Below are 15,999 nucleotides of genomic sequence, written 5' to 3'. Positions count from 1 at the left end.
AGGAGATTTATACATTTCCTCTTTCATCTCATATAAAAGAAGCAGGAGTATTTTCTTCTACTGAAATGGTAATTAAGACCTGACTTCACCATTTCCCAAAGCGAGTTGAGTACACTTCTGTCTCTTTTGAAGAAAACAAAAGTTATCCCAGCATGAAAAGCATAAAAAGCTTAATACAAACCATAGGAATAAAGTCTTCCAAGGAAATTGGACTTTAATCGCAGCTCTGCAATGCTGGCCAAGCAATCTGTGCTCAGACAGTAGTCTACAGCACACCAGAGAACCAACAGCTACAGCCATCACTTCTGCTCAGCTACCTTTTGTGACTTCACACAACGAATTATGTTTCACTTTTATGCTTCTCAGAAACTCTCCAGAAAAGATTTCTTCTCCTCCATAAAAAAAGCTCTTTTATATCAGCAAGGCTTTATTTCAGCATTCACAATACTCTTTGCCCTTCTGTGCTTTGTCCCGAAATGTCATAAAACCAACATGTGGCTCTTTTATAATTCATGGCATATGACATTCTGGCCCTAGAATTTTCTTAAGAAAAGTAAAGTGATTATACAGTTCAGCTCTATTGCATGAGGCAGAAAGTCTTTATTTTCTAATAACAGCTGAGGATTCAGACTTTCCCTGATAAAGCCAGGTGCCTACACACTGCTGTTTCAGAGCAAAGTCTAACAAAGAAATTCAAACAAGTGTCACCTTTTTTTTTTAACTGACTGGGTGAGAGAGCAGACTAACTCAATAAAAAGTTTGAGTTATGACTCCACTTAAAAGAAACACAATGTTATTGTTTCCTAGCACATATAAACTCAAGTTAGGCTAATCAAGTGGTGTCTGATAAGGGTCCTTGAAGGACTTGCTTTAGCAAATAAACAGAAATGAAGTGTAATTATCACAATTCCCTGACTAATTAATATTCTTAAATACCACTGGCTTATTATTAGCTTTCCAATACCCCTGGTTTATCTTTATTTTGCAACAATGCCCATTCTGTTGGAGCAAACTTCTCAGGTTTATTCACTCAAGTGACTTAAAAATTCTCCATTTTATCGTTTTCATACTGTCAATTTACTTAATAAAGCATGATTTCAACCTTATCATGATATAGTTTAGGTTTAGAGGGAATCTGTGCATAGATGGTTCTACAGCTGAAGGACCTTCACCCCCGATCTGATGATGCCCTTCAGTCAAGTGAGGACTAATGGAGGAAAAATAAAAAGACCTAGGTGGGAGACAAATTCTTTACTCTCTCTGATTTTCTTTCTTTCTCAGTTTGGGATTGATACACACCCCAAAGGATTGTGTTAGGATGAAATAGATTTTAAGTATGAGGAATTGCTCTTCAAAAAGAAAAGCGCTACTCAAATGATGGGCATTATTACTGTTACAAACTCTGGCTTACTGAGATTAACGAGTTAATGAGACAAATCTCTCAAGTTAATGAGATTTGTTTTTTTCATGTATGGAATGAATTTTTTCAATCAGGTTTTTTTCCCAGAAAATTAGTCCTATGAGTAAGAAAGCTAACTGGCAAGTTTGCTACCTTTTTTAGACATCAAGGTGCTAACCCGTTTGCAAAGTATTATCTGGGGGAAGGATCTCCTCGGAGATCCAAGCTAAAGTTTTGCTCTTCCAAAAGCTTGCTGTGATTACACCATCGCAGGTATTTTTCCACCTCTTCTGAATAAATTAAATTCAACAATTACTGAAAACCCCCAGGGAAATGACCACTTGCAAGATGTTGAGTAGAAAGTGAGGAGGCGCTGGGGTCCCACCTGGAGAGAGGGCTAAATGGCAGATCCAGCAGCGAATTTCAGCCAGTCTGAGGAACAGCACATCCTGGACAGTCAATCCCTATGAGGCAAGTAGCAGTAAGTGCAAAATAGACATATCAAATGTTGAGTTCACAGAGAGCAGAGATTAGTTTTGACTGGGAGTGTCTCAGGAGGCTTCTTAGAGCAGATGAGATTCTAGCTGAGTCTTGAAAATGTGTGGGATCTGGGGAAGAGGTTAGGAAGGTGGTTAGATTCAGCCTGGAGAGTTCTGGGGCAGATCGAAGAACATGAGGCAGGCCAGGGAAGTTGGAATGTGGGGTGTAGAACAGGTGGACTGTGAAGCAGGTAGAAATCTGCATGTTTAAACTGAGGTGTACAAAATATTACACTTTTTTACTCTGTTAAAATCAACTGCATCCAGACTGAGCCTGTCTGCCACCAAGCAGGTGGGAACTCTCTCATCTTGGCTACGACCAGCTGTTCTCCCCCCAACCCTGAGTTTGAGACAGGAGTGTGCAGTTCTTGTGGGATCCACAGAAAATAGGGCAGCCACCTCTGTGCTCTGTTCAATCAGAGTCAACACGGGGGTCTTCGGTGGCAAAGCCTGAGTACTCACACACTACTCTCACTCTAGGAGTAAGAAGCAGGCATCTTTGCCCTGCTGGACACCTGATGGTCCAGCCTTCTGGGCTACCATTCAGGCACATACCTCTCAGGCCCTTCACCTTCTTAGGAACTTACCTGACATGTAGCCACTCCTAGGGCTTCTATCACCTCTCCCCTCTTGTTACCTTCAAAGACAGTCCTTTCATCCTCATCTTGCTTCAGGGACCCCCTAGTATAGCTGTATTAGTCTTTTCAGGCTACTAGAACAAAACACCATTGACTGCATGGCTTAAGAACAGACATTAGGAAGTCCAAGGTCAAAGTTCTGGCATATTTGGTTCTCAGTAGGGACTCTCTTCCTGGCTCATAGACAGCTGCCATCTCACTGTGACTTCACATGGCTTTTCTTCGGAGGGTGCACTTAGAGAGAGAGAGATCTCCCATCTCTTCCTCCTTTTACATGGGCACTAATCACGAGGGTCCCACCCTCATAACCAAATCTAAATCAAATCACTTCCCAAAGGCCCACCTCCAAATAACATCACATTGCAAGTGGAGCTTCAGTATAAGAATTTTAGAGAGACACACACTTTCAGTCCAGAACAATAATGTATGTAATAAAAAAGGTTTGTGCAAATGGCAGGTTGCTATTGGCTCAGCCCTAAAAGGAAAAGTAAGGGCCTAGCCCCCTGTTTGAAACAGGGGTGGAAGAGTAGAAATACAGAGAACAAACCTCAAGGTAATAATATCTCAGGAAAGAAGTTAACCATGTATTTTATAGCTTTCTTTACATGGCTGTATTGGACCAACTATTTTCTCTTTTTTTTTTTTTTTCCAAAGTTAGAAGTAGGGAGGCAGACAGACTCCTGCATGTGCCTGATTGGGACCTACCTGGCATGCCAACCAGGGGGAAATGCTCTGCCTATTTGGGGCATTGCTCCGTTGTAGCTGGAGCCATTCTAGCACCTGAGGTGGAGGCCATGGAGCCATCCTCAGCACCTGGACCAACTTTGCTCCAATGGAGCCTTGGCTTTGGGAGGGAAAGGAGAGATAGAGAAGAAGGAGAAGGGGAAGGGTGGAGAAGCAGATGGGTGCTTCTCCTGTGGGCCCTGACTGGGAATCAAACCTGGGACTTCCATATGCCAGGCCGACGCTTTACCACTAAGCCAACCAGCCAGGGCCTGGACCAACTTTTTAACTCAATCATAGTGTATGTACCTTAAGGCCAATAAATAGGTTTTACATCTTTTTACCCTCTTTGTCACTTGGTGAGTTGTATGATCAGAGTAAGCACTTGTGAATATTTGTCAAATAACAAGAAATGAATATTCTCAAAGACTGTCTAGCATATTACCAAGGGCCAATACTTTATGAGAGAAGTCTGTGGTTTCTCACAAATATACCATTTCCAACCATTGCCCCAACACACATACAAACACATGCCTCATAGGACACATAAATAAATAAGGACTTCAAAGTCACAAGAGAATTTCTTATTTTGTATACTATTTCCTTTTATTATTAAATGATGGAGAAAATTGTACTTATTATCACTGCACAAGGTTCCAGTTGACTGTGTGAACTTTGCATATGAAGCTTAGACAATGGAAAAGTTATCAGATATTGCAGAGAGACCATGCTCACTTGAAACCACATTTCCAAAGGTTGCTGGGGCTGGGAGCCAGGAAGAACAGTATTGGATGTCTTTATTATCATTATAACTAAGCCAAGATATAAGATTCCTTCCTCTTTCACATAGACATACACAGATATGTAGATACACACATACGTAACTAAAATCCCGAATAGAGGTTGTCTGAATTTCCCATGGTTGTTGCAACAAATTACCACAAATCTGGAGACTTGAAAGAACAAAACTGTGTTCTCTCATGCTTTTGGAGGCCAGATGCCTGAAGTTAACATCACTGGGCTAAAATCAAGGTGTCAGCAGGACCCACTACTTCCATAAGCTCTAGGCTCTGTTCTTCGCTTCTTTTAGCTTTTAGTGGCTCTGGCATTCCTGGGTTGGTGGCTGCATCATGTCAGTCCCAGAGGTTAATGTCTTCAGCTCCCTCTCTGCTCTGTCTTCGCTTTATCTCCTGTATTGTGTCAAATCTCCTCCGCTTTCCTCTTGTAAAGGTACATGTGACTGCATTTAGGGCCACCTGGATAGTCCAGGATAACTTCCACCTCAAAATCCTTAATTTCATCTTCAAAGCCCCCCTTTTTTTTTGCTGTATAAGGTAACATTCACAGGCTCCATTGATTAGGACATGGATATATTGTAGGGGCCACTTTTTAAAATTTTTTTATTGATTTTAATTTATTGTGTTAATATGAATTCAAGTGTCCCATTCAATATAACTCTCACCCCCACCCCCTTGTCCCACATTGCCTAGCCCTCCCTCCTTCCCTCTGGGATTTGCTGTCCTGTTATCTGAATTTATGTGTTCTGTATATATCATTTCAATCATCCCTTCACCTTCTCTGGTCCCATCTCCTCATCCCCTTCCCTCTGACAGCTGTCCCTCTCCTTCCTGTGACCCTGCCTCTGCCTCTATTCCATTCCTCAGTTCACTTTATTCATTAGATTCCACATATAAGTGAGATCATATGATATTTGTCTTTCTCTGCCTGGCTTATTTCACTTAGCATACTAATCTCCAGGTCCATCCATGCTGTCACAAAAGGTAAGATTTCCTTCTTCCTCATGGCCGCACAGTATTCCATTGTGTATATGTACCACAGCTTTTTAATTCGCTTATCCACTGACGGACACCTGGGTTGTTTCTAGATCTTGGCTATTGCAAACAAAGCTGCAATAAACATGGGGATGCATATCTTCTTTTGAATCAGTGATTTGGTATTCTCAGGATATATTCCTAAAAGTGGGATAGCTGGGTCAAAAGGCAGTTCCATTTTTAATTTTTTGAGGAAACTCCATACTGTTCTACACAGTGACTGTACAAGTCTGCATTCCAACCAGCAGTGCAGGAGGGTTCCCTTTTCTCCACATCCTCTCCAGCACTTACTCTGTGTTGTTTTGTTAATGAGCACCATTCTGACTGGTGTGAGGTGGTATCTCATTGGGGTTTTAATTTGCATTTCTCTGATGATTAGTGATGTTGAACATTTTTTCATATGCCTATTGGCCATCTATATGTCCTCTTTGGAGAAGTGTCCATTCAGTTCTTCTGCCTACTTTTTAATTGGATTGTTTACCTTCCTGGTGTTGAGTTTTAGCAGTTCTTTATAAATTTTGATTATTAACCTCTTCTCAGATGTATTGGCAAACATGTTATCCCATTGCGTGTGTTGTCTTTTAATTTTGTTCATGGTGTCTTTTGCTGTGCAAAAGCTTTTTAGTTTGATATAGTCCCATTTGCTTATCCTGTCCTTTATTTTACTTGCTCATGGAGATAAATCAGCAAAAATATTGATATGAGAGATATCAGAGAGTTTACTGCCTATGTTTTCTTCCAAGATGTTTATAGTTTCACAACTTACATTTAAGTTTTTTATCCATTTTGAGTTTATTTTTGTGAATGGTGGAAGTTGGTGGTCTAGTTTTATTTTTTGCAGGTAGCTGTCCAATTTTCCCAACACCATTTATTAAAGAGACTGTCTTTACTCCATTGCGTGCTCTTACCTCCTTTGTCAAAAATCAATTGACCGTAAAGGCGTGGGTTTATTTCTGGGTTTTCTGTTCTGTTACATTTATCTGTATGCCTGTTCTTAAGCCAGTACCAAGGTGTTTTGATTACTATGGACTTGTAGTATAACTTGATATGAGAAAGTGTGATACCTCCCACTTTATTCTTCATTTTTAAGATTGCTGAGGCTATTTGTGTTCTTTTTTTTTGGTTCCATATAAATTTTTGGAGTATTGTTCTAGATCTTTGAGGTATGCCATTGTTATTTTAATAGAAATTGCATTGAATCTGTAGATTGCTTTGGGTAATATAGACATTTTAATGGTATTTATTCTTCCTATTCATGAACACAGTATATGCTTCCACTTGTTTGTATATTTCTTGATTTCTTTTTTCAATATCTTATAATTTTCTGAGTACAAATCTTTTACCTCCTTGGTTAAATTTACACCTAGGTACTTTTTGTTGTTGTTGCAGTAGTGAAAGGGAATCTTTCCTTAATTTCTCTTTCTGACAGTTTATTGTTGGTGTATAAAAATGTCACTGATTTCTGAATATTAATTTTATATCCTGCCACCTTGCTGAATTTATTTATTAGGTCCAGTAGTTTTTTGACTGAGACTTTAGGATTTTCTGTGTACAGTATCATGTCATCAGCAAATAATGGTAATTTTAGGGGCCACTTTTCGGCCCACCATTGAGATATCCTTATGAACAATCGCAGAGACCCCTTACTGTAATTATTGATAATGGGACAATTATCTAGTGTGACACTATTTAGGTTTTACTTTTCTTTTTCATTTTTCTCTGGTCTATTTTTGGCTGCATTACCCTAGCAGTTGGGAAATGAAACTCAACTCTGGTAAAAAAATAAATAAATAGATAGATAGATAGATAAAATAAAATAAAATAAAATAAAAAATTGATGAGGAGTTTCATTATTTGACTAAAATAAAAATATTACTTCCATTTTTTTTTTTTCCCTATTGAGTTCAAATAATCAAGGAATCAATGACATGTATACAGTAGAGAAATGGAAATCCTTCATTTTCTTTTTGTGTTTTCTTTAGGTTTCTGTATTGCTAGTTTAGCACATTGCGAAGTAAAAGCCGTGGAGAAACAGATTGTGAAATACTGACCTGAGAGGCAGGCTCTGTTTCTGTTTACTCTTGATTTACTCTGGCCAGTCACTTCACTGTGGGAAGTTTGAAAAATGAAAGGAATGATTACAATTATTTTCTTTATATTATATTAGGATTCTTTAAAGATAATGGATGCAATGGATTCAGATTCCTTTTGTACAAAAGTTCTATTAAATAAAATATGCTGGCCCCGGCCAGTTTGCTCAGTGGACAGAGCGTTGGCCTGGCATGTGGTTCTGGGTTGGCACCCTGGTCAGGGTACACAAGAGAAATGACTGTCTGCTTCTCTTCCCCTTCTCTCCTCCTTCTGGCAGCCACTGGCTCCACTGGTTCCAGCTTCAGCTCTGGGCACTAAGGATAGCTCCTTTGGTTCAAGCATCAGCCCTGGATGCAGGGGTGGGGTGGTGGTAGGAGGATCCCAGTCAGGGTGCATGCAGGAGTCTGTCTCTCCATCACCTTCCTCTCACTTAAAAAAATGCTAAGTGCTTTTGTGTATCTAATGAAAGTGTTTAAAACTGTGAGTTTAAACATTTGTAATTTCATTCATTCATTTATCTGTTAATGCAGCAATGATTTGCTCAGTGCCAACTATGTGTTCATCACTATTCTGGTTGCTGGGTACCTTAAAAACCTGCATGTGCCCTTTGTACTCTTAAAACACAACTTAAATATCAGGAGAATCTAATTTAATTAATGTAAGTTGGTTTGCACTGCTAAGCAGAAGGGTGTTAGAAAAAATCTGAGTCAACATTGGCCTTCCCTTGCTCCTCTGAGTCTCAGGCAGCAGTAAGAGCTCTGTGCTGCAGACAGAGTGCTTCTTGTCAATTTCCCCTGCCTGGCTGCACCAAAGATAGTTCTAGGGCTGCCGTTCTCAACCAACAGGGATGGAGCCTGGGAGGCACACCATTGGAGGGTTTAAATCTGTGTTTCAACCACCTCATGTACAATTAAGATCTGGTCAATTAACCCATTGATTGAATCACTGATGATAGACAATCAAAATTACCCTAAGTTTGGAATGGACTTTTATTTTTTTAACCTAAATAATTCACCTTAATAGTCTAATACATCAATCAAGTGAATAGAGAGCATTATCAAATTGTCAGTTTAACTGCATCTAAGTGGTTTTGTGCTATATGGACACAAACTCAAATTTTGCATAGGCATAGTCTTCCTTCCTTCTGTAACTCCATCATAACCTCATGTGCATGTTTATCATTTTTATTACAAATAAATATCTATTCTGCTGATACACTGATTTCTTTATTAAAACTCTTCATTTACATTAGAATCTGTATTAGGATGGCTGACTTTCTTAACTGCTTTGTGCATTAAAACAAGAAATGGGCCCTGGCCGGTTGGCTCAGCGGTAGAGCGTCGGCCTAGCGTGCGGAGGACCCAGGTTCGATTCCCGGCCAGGGCACACAGGAGAAGCGCCCATTTGCTTCTCCACCCCTCCCCCTCTCCTTCCTCTCTGTCTCTCTCTTCCCCTCCCGCAGCCAAGGCTCCATTGGAGCAAAGATGGCCCGGGCGCTGGGGATGGCTCTGTGGCCTCTGCCTCAGGCGCTAGAGTGGCTCTGGTCACAACATGGCGACGCCCAGGATGGGCAGAGCATCGCCCCCTGGTGGGCAGAGCGTAGCCCCTGGTGGGCGTGCCGGGTGGATCCCGGTCGGGCGCATGCGGGAGTCTGTCTGACTGTCTCTCCCTGTTTCCAGCTTCAGAAAAATGAAAGGAAAAAAAAAAAAAAAAACAAGAAATGAATGTAATTTTAAATATATATATATATATATATAGCAATTGAGAATAGGCTTAAGAATGACATTTCACCATCCTGGTATTACAAGTATGTCTGACCCACAAAATAGAAAGTCTCTCCTTCTGTTTAGAATGACTGTTTTTTGGCAGAAAAACCTGCCCACACTAATTCATTGATTTCTTCTTTTTCTATTAAAAATATGTAAATATTGTGTTTAACTCAAGCATAATTTTTAAGAATAAAGACAAAAATACTAAGGCATCACTTTAACACTTGCACAATTCAGACATCCTATCTATGTTTTACCAAGAATTTTATATTGCCAAAATTGTGTAGGTGGGTTTTACCTATTTGCTCACATGTGTTTAAGAAAATATTGAGTACAAATAAATATTCATTGGGACACAATGGTCAGTTCTCAGCCTTTGATGGTCCCCTTCTACTTCCCCACCAAATTTCTTTTTCTGAATTATTGATCGAGTGATAGTGTTATTATTTAGCTCAAATGTGTTGGATCTAGGCAGTGGTGGGATTCAAATGACTTAACAACTGGTTCTCTGCTCTAATGACTGTTTTAAGTATAAAAAAAAAAAATTTACTGGCCTGACCAGGCGGTGGCACAGTGGATATAGTGTCAAACTGGGATGCGGAGGACCCAGGTTCAAAACCCCGAGGTCTCCAGCTTGAGCGCAGGCTCATCTGGTTTGAGCAAGGCTCACCAGCTTGAACCCAATGTCATTGGCTTGAGTAAGGGGTCACTCTGTCTGCTGTAGCCCCCTGGTCAAGGCACATATGAGAAAGCAATCAATGAACAACTAAGGTGCCGCAATGAAGAATTAATGCTTCTCATCTCTCTCCCTTCCTGTCTGTCTGTCCCTATCTGTCCCTCTCTCTGTCTCTGTCTCTGTCACACACACACACACCAAAAAAGAGTTTTAAAATATTAATAAAAACATATTCAATAATACCTGACAAAAACAATAAAACTGTTATTTAAGGTATTTCCATATTGCTTCTTGATTGTTGTCCTTACTTGCAATTTTCTTCTCCTATGGATGGAATGAACATTACTATGGGCGCTTAGAACACGCTGTTGCACAGATGAATGTCAAAAAGGAGTAAGAAATGTACATTTGTGATTTCCACATTGGGCAGCTGCCCAGGCACCTACTTTAGAGAGAACCCTGATTACAAGTTCCATTTTAACAATCAGTTTGTTGACTCAACAAATAATTAGAGATTGGTTCTGCCAAACTGGTGTGAACTGACTAAATCCCACCACTGGATCTAGGCTGTCCAGCTGACTCGGCCCAGCTGGGAAGGATCATACTCCCTGTAAGGGTGCTGGCAGAGGTTGTCATCACGCAGGTTCCCATTGGATTTGGGCAGACAGTAAAAGAACTGTGGAGCCAGAGGACTGTGGGCCATTCTGTTTACTAAAGTCTCCTAAAGGTGGCCAAGCAAACAGGCAGGGAGGACCGCTTCCCTCTCACTTGGGGCTCCCAAAGCCCCAATTCATTCTCTGCATTCTCCTGGACTCACAGATCCCTACAAGGCAACAGCACTCCCCAGCCAGAAAAGGCGGGCCCAAACCCGGGCTCCCCCAGCCCCTCAGCACTCTCTCTCTTTCTCTCTCTCTCTCACTCTCTCTCTCTCTCTCTCTCTCTGTTCTTCCTGCACTCTTCTGCCCAGCAAAACAGATGAGGGGGGGTACCCTTCTCCAGCAAAACAATCACCCCTCCCCATGGAGGCAGGCAGTCCACAACTTGCAATCTGCCCCCCTGAGGGTTCAGACTTCCATAGACTGTACACACATGGCGCTGCCTCAATACAAGCAACAAAATTAAAAAACATTTGTTTACCCAACACCCTCCAATGATGTGACAGTGTGGTACAGTGTGGAGAATGTCAAGGGCTCTGGGATGGAGCACAAATGAGCAGAAACTGGTTCTGCCCAGTGCTAGCTACACAGGCAGAACCAATAGTTTTACTGCCACTTTCTCCACTGTAAAATGTAGGTAGTGATAAGCAGTGATCACTGAGTTGGTGGGGTTCAAATGAGAGCATTTCTAGCATTCCCAGTAAGCACTCACTTAATAGAACTTGTCTGTGCCCTGTTCTTTCAGTCCCAACCTGCCCTCCACACTTTGCCAAAAGAAGAATTAAACAGAAGTAGGCCTTGCATGACAGAAACCCTTTCTCTACCGCTCATGCACTTTGCTTGTGGTTAGCACACGTGGGCTAATGTATTGCAGGTTTTATAGCCTTTCTTTTTTACTGTGAATTCCTTAAAAACACAGATGTCATGTTCATCTTTATTTTTTCACCATTTTATAATTTATATTTATTTCATAAGTGTATGTTAAAACAAAATGAAATAAAATAAATGTAGAACCCATCATAAAGTTGTTTGTCTTTCAAATATGAATACAGATGAATTTTGCATTCATGCATGCATCTTATATCAAGTGCGTTTTATGTAAAATATACTGCTCACAAAATTTAGAGGACATTTTATCACTTCATATTCATTTTGAAATATCCCCTCATTTTTGTGAGCAGTGTATTCCCGAGCCCTTCCTATAGGCTGCAATACACTTCAAGTATGTAGAAATATCCTATTGAGTTCACGAGGAAAAAGAAACATAGCATTATTAAATGACTTATTTGAGATAATTCAGCTATTTAAATGCTTTTTCACGGCAAAACACTACTATCTATAAATGTAACTTTTCTACCAGAACTCTCTCTTCTACTTAAGGAATGTGAGGAAGCCCCAGTGAGCTTTAGTTGAGATATTCATTTTTTTTGAAGAACTTGTTTCTAATTTTCATTGCCTTGAGAAACTCAGGAAATTCTTTGTATAGATGTAGAGGTAAACAAAACCAGCTCCATCCTTATGTCCTGGATTTCATTTCATTCTTAGTTTTTACGTTGTGACTTTTGACCAACTTCACTGTCCTCAGCAAGCATATCAAAACTCTCTAGTTGATGATTGTCTGTGTTCCTTAAAATGTAGCCATAAATATTTTAGTTAGCAACAGCTGGAATGCTATAACAACTAAAATAAATAACAAACTGGTAATAGTATCAATTATAAGCAATAATCTTCCACAAGACCACCGGGATATATGGCCCCTGACACTACTTCATTTTTTTTTCCCTTTGTCTTGTCAATCATTAGCACCTGAGTTATACTATAATACAGTGACAGGGGGTCACGTAAAGGAGAATAATTTATGTAAAACTGTTGGGCTGCCTGTCTGCACCAGCCCAATCTTCCAGTAAGTAAATCACTTAGAATAAATTCTGTTATATTATATGGAATTGCCTTCTTCCTCTTTCAGTCTGAAGACATCCTTTCATGATGGTGGCTCTTACCTTTGCCCCATAGTGATACATTTCTGTTTTTGTTTTTTGTTGTTGTTGTTGTATTTTTCTGAAGCTAGAAACAGGGAGAGACAGTCAGACAGACTCCCGCATGCGCCCGACCGGGATCCACCCGGCAAGCCCACCAGGGAGCGACGCTCTGCCCACCAGGGGGCAATGCTCTGCCCCTCCAGGGCGTCGCTCTGCCTCGACCAGAGCCACTCTAGCGCCTGGGGCAGAGGCCAAGGAGCCATCCCCAGCGCCCGGGCCATCTTTGCTCCAATGGAGCCTCGGCTGCGGGAGGGGAAGAGAGAGACAGAGAGGAAGGAGAGGGGGAGGGGTGGAGAAGCAGATGGGCGCTTCTCCTGTGTGCCCTGGCCGGGAATCGAACCCGGGACCCCTGCACGCCAGGCCGACACTCTACCACTGAGCCACCCGGCCAGGGCCCATTTCTGTTATTTTTGTTACTTGGTTTACCACAGACCTTTAGTGTTTTCTCTGCAATTTTGCTTTGTATCTCTCAACAATAGGTTTGCTCCAGACTGTCTTTGCATTGGGTCCTTGAAAGAGTAACTCACTTGCCAGTGAAACTACTCTTTGTCCCAAATTATAAATAATAGCAGCAATAATATATGGCCAGCACTTACATAGCACTTGCTATGTACTTGGTCTTATTCTAATCACTTTTCACTTAATAACTCATATTCATTTTCTGGGGTAGGTAGTATTATCCCCATTTTGTAAATGATAACACTGAGGTTAAGTAACTTGCTCAAAGCCCCACATCTGGCAAGAAGTGAAGCTAAAATTTGAATCCAGGCAGCTTACCAGAATCAGTGCCTATAACTACCAAGCTCTATGGCTATAGGGCACAGTGAACACAGTGGATCAGCTACAGTCAGAGCTTACTCTGTATGCAGATAAGACCTGTGTGTGCTAGTGGAGAAGTCCACCACCAGGATTCTCTATCATCTAGTTAACCTGCAAACCTGGAGGGAGTGCACACCTCCTCTGCTGTACTGCCATCATGCCTAGCATCAGCTCTGCATTCAGGCACAGCCTGAGTCACAGTGAAAGTATGTATTAGATGCCCAGTGAGTACTTGCAAAATACAAAGCCATTATGAAACAGAAAAGGGAGAAAGCAGCATCTTTACAGTTGTAACTAATAGACCTCCCTCCAATGAAATAAGGCATTACTTTTTAATGTTAATGTAGTTTTTTCTATATATCCTTGTATGTAACATAATATGGTGATATTCTCAAACTGAGCACAAGTGTTTGCGGCACAAAGCATATTACCCACGGCCCCTTTACTTACTCTGGATTTTTGTAATTTAAGTTGGCTGCGGTGATAGTTTGACGTTCAGCCACTTACCATCTTGATTAACCAATATAAACTAAGAAGTCTGGAGTCAAAAGAGATTCTTGTTTCCAATATGTATGCAATATAGTGTTTTTTGATTACTTCAATATCTGTTTCTTAAATATCTCAAAAAGAAATAGCATCTGTTTCAGTCTTATCTTGTAGACTGTTATAAAACTAAATGAGATTATGTCTATAAATTGCTCTAAACTTAGGTCTTTGGTAGAAGATACATTACAAACAGTGTGTCTTTTTAACATAATAACTCGATGATGATAAAGACAAAATTACCATACCTAGAATGTGATTTGGAATTTAGTATCAGTTTCCTTTGTACTTATTGTTGGAAATGGCAAATTTTCTAAAATACGAAATAGGAAGTTCCAGGGGCAAGGGTAGACTGTTAAAATAAAGTTTTTCTTTATTTAAAGTTCTCTCCAAAACTAAATAAATAAACAAAACCAACTGGATGTGTGTACGTATGCGTGTGTGTGATCCCTGTGGAATAAATCAGATCTCTGCTTTAAGGTTCTATTCAATCACATATAATTGAGGAAGGGAAGGGTTTGCTGCTGTTATCTTTGCATGGTTGTTGTTTCTAAACTACTGATTATATTGCATTTCTGTCATACCCATTGATATAGACCCTGAGCCTTATTCTATACTTGCAAAATAAACTAATAAGCAAGCCAATAGTGAAAATATCTGATTGAAAAAAATGTCACAAATGTGTCACAACTTTCTAACCATATCTGATCCTGGTATACTGGAAACTGGCAGAGGTCAGTTCTGAGTCCACTGGGTCAATAGGTGGGATACAAGGTTTTTTGTGACCTGAGAGGCAATGCCATAAACAGATAACATGATCACCATAACAGATCTGCAGGGCAGGCACTGAGAGCCAAACGACAGGCCATGGTCAAGGTGTGAAGCTGTGGTGGGAACCAGAAGAATGACCAAGGACCTGGCACAGAGAGGCCTGTGTGGAGTTAGCACAACATTCTGTGGCCATTTCAATGGACTTCTATGTCTACTTGGTGGGCAGAGGCTTCCACTGCTGGGCAACTTATGGATGCCAGCAAACTCTGGCCAGATATTTTGGGCAAACAGAAACAATTGTACAGCAATTAGTATCATAATTATTCACTTTACATGGCTGGATAAAACCGAGACCAGAACTTAGTTCTATAGAGAAATAATTTATTCCTTCAAAGATATTTTAAATTTGTGCCTCAATCAATTTTATTAAAACATGGCAATGCCACTCAACAAGGCAGGTATGGGAGTGTCTGCTATGAATGGAAAACTACAGATAGTCTTGTCTTGTGGGTTTTGATTGTGATAAGGTACCAAGGAATTGCAAAAATTGTTAACATTAGTATTTTAAAAGGAAGGGTCAGGTCCCCTTATCCCTTCTATCTGAGGAAGAAAAAACAAGAAGAAGAGATTGCAGGGGCAAAAATCAGCTAGTCATAGTTTAACTATGTTTCCTGTAGTTCTCTGGAAGGACTGACACCACTTACTAGACAGAGCAAAGAAGGTAGAACCTATCTGAAAACACTTCCTCTTCTCTTTTCTTAAAAGCCTTTAGGAAACAATGTTTACGTACCTTAATTAAAAATTCCTGCACTAATCCTGACTCTTCCTCCTATTCTGGAATCATGAGTGTGACCTATACCTCTAGACAAAGGGATCACGAGCCCCCCCCCCCCCCGCCCACCACCACTACCACCACCCTTTGCATGAAAAACCTATATTCTGTAACATTTTATATGCTTTCTAATAATCATCATTTTGAAGTTCTTTGTATGTGCAAAACTTGTAAACTAAGCAAGCAGGAACTAGCTTTAGAATTCCTAATAAGCTAACTTCAACACTCTTAGCAAAAGTAACTTCATTTAGCTTCTCTCCTTATCCTAAACTAAACATTTTCCTCTATTGTGGAGACAGGGATAGGTTGTAAATCCTAGAAGGTTTAGGAATGTCTTTGTCAGGTATGTAAAACATTCATCACTATTGTGTTATCTTATGGTCTTAGTGTGTAGGAATGTTTTTTCCTTTTGACAGATCCTATAGATATACGTTGTAACAAGACAGCAAAAGTTCAATAAGCTTGTTAGTAAATGACTTTTGTACCATGTTCCCCTCCTTTTCTCCCCAACCAGTATGTAATTATGTCTATAAAACAATCCTGAGAGCTAAATTCTGGGCTGCATGATTTGGGTTTGATGATGCCCCATGCATGTTGCCAGCTAAATAATAAAACTGTCTAAATTTTCCTCTGTACCCTGCCTTGGTGTCTCTGTGGAACTTGCAAATTAAA

This window comes from Saccopteryx bilineata, chromosome 3 (assembly GCF_036850765.1).
Source record: "Saccopteryx bilineata isolate mSacBil1 chromosome 3, mSacBil1_pri_phased_curated, whole genome shotgun sequence".
Taxonomy (NCBI): domain Eukaryota; kingdom Metazoa; phylum Chordata; class Mammalia; order Chiroptera; family Emballonuridae; genus Saccopteryx; species Saccopteryx bilineata.
The sequence above is the reverse complement of the archived record's forward strand: the minus strand, read 5'-3'. Positions refer to the sequence as shown.